Raw genomic sequence first — 1,714 nt, 5'->3', positions numbered from 1 at the left:
TTCACACGAAACCTGTATATGAATACCTATATTGGCTTTATTTGTAATTGTCAAAAACTGGAAACAATAGAAATATGTTTAAACTGGTAGACTGTGGACATCTACACAGCGCAACACCGAACAGCAGTCACAAGGGACATGCTACCGACGTATGCAACGATGTGGATGCGTCTCAGACGCACGTCCAGGAGGCTTCAACTGTATGATTCCATTTACACGGCATTTGGAAAAAGGCAGAAATATAAGGAGCAAAAACAGATTGGTGGTTGCCGGGGCCTAGGAGGCCACACATAGGGCATGGAGGAGTTTGGGGGGATGATGGAATTATTTTGTATCCTGATTTTGACAGTGGTTATGTGACTTACATGATTGTCAAAACTCAGAACTATACAATAAAAAGGATGAATTCTAATTTATGTAAATTTTTACCTCAATACACCTGACTTAAAAAATTATAGCAGTGATACCATTTTTAGATCTGGGGTGGGAATGCCCATGAACTATTTTAGGTTAATGTGATATAAAATAAAAATAAAATGATGCTTATAGGTAAAATATAATAAATAAAATAAAATATAAAAGCAGAATAAAGGAAAAATAAACATGTATTCTGGTGCAGAACACTAAGAGGGTACCACTGGCAGACTTACACTGTAAGAAAAGCTAAAGAAAGTTTTTCAGGCCAAAGAAACTAATATAGAAGAAAACTCCGATTTTTAGGAATAAGTAAGGAACGCTAAAATGGAAAAAAAAAAAAAGGATCAACACAAAACTATTACTTTTTTAATTCCTTTAACATATACATGACAATTTAAAGCCAAAATGACAACACTACTGTGGAGATTATAATGTGTGCAGACGTCACATACAGATGACCATGACATAAAGGACATGGGAAGGGGGAAAATGGCCCCAGAGGTTTTTGAGGTTCCTCATTTTACATGGAATGCAATATTAAATCTAAATAGATGATGGAAGGTTATTAACAATGTATATTGTAACCGCTGGAAAAATCGCTGGAAAAAAATAATGCACAGAGGTATAGCTAAAAAGTCAACAGATAAATTAAAATGAAATGCTAAAAATATTCAGTTAACATAGAAGAAAGCAGAGGAAAATGGTTAGAGGAACAAAAAATCAGAAGGGACAAATAGAAAATAATAAATAACAGGCCTAAATCCAACCATATGAATAATTACATTAAATATTAACGAATTAAATACTCCAATTAAAAAGCAAGAGATGTACTCGCTTCGGCAGCACATATATAGAGATTAACATGGCCCCTGTGCAAGGATGACAAGCAAACTCGTGAAGTGTTCTATATTTAAAAAAAAAAAAAAAAAAAGGCAAAAGAGTATCTGAACAAATAGTAAGAATGGAAAAGTAAGATCTAACTATATGCTATGTATGAGAGATATTTAAAATATAAACACAGAGACAGGTTAAATGTAAATGGACAGGAACACACGAACTATACCAACAGTCGGCATGAGAAGGCTGGGGCTGTTATGTTAATATCAGATAAAGCAGGTGCCAAGATAGAGATAGTACTGTGAGATAGAGAGAGATGCTCCATGATGATAAGAAGGTCAACTCACTGGGAAGATACAATCATCAAATGTATGTGTCTAATAAGAGAACTTAAAAATGCACAAAGCAAAATCTGATAAGGGAAGGAATTACAGAATTCCACAATCACGGCTGGAGATTT

The 1,714-nt window shown here is 34.4% G+C and overlaps 1 pseudogene; it reads left to right on the top strand.

The window, feature by feature from the left end:
• The first annotated feature begins 1,244 nt into the window (after positions 1-1,244).
• On the top strand, positions 1,245-1,331 carry LOC111735208 (annotated as a pseudogene).
• The last annotated feature ends 383 nt before the right edge of the window (positions 1,332-1,714 follow it).

The sequence above is a fragment of the Pteropus vampyrus genome, unplaced genomic scaffold, assembly GCF_000151845.1.
Source record: "Pteropus vampyrus isolate Shadow unplaced genomic scaffold, Pvam_2.0 Scaffold19141, whole genome shotgun sequence".
Lineage (NCBI taxonomy): Eukaryota > Metazoa > Chordata > Mammalia > Chiroptera > Pteropodidae > Pteropus > Pteropus vampyrus.
The sequence above is the reverse complement of the archived record's forward strand: the minus strand, read 5'-3'. Positions and strand labels throughout refer to the sequence as shown.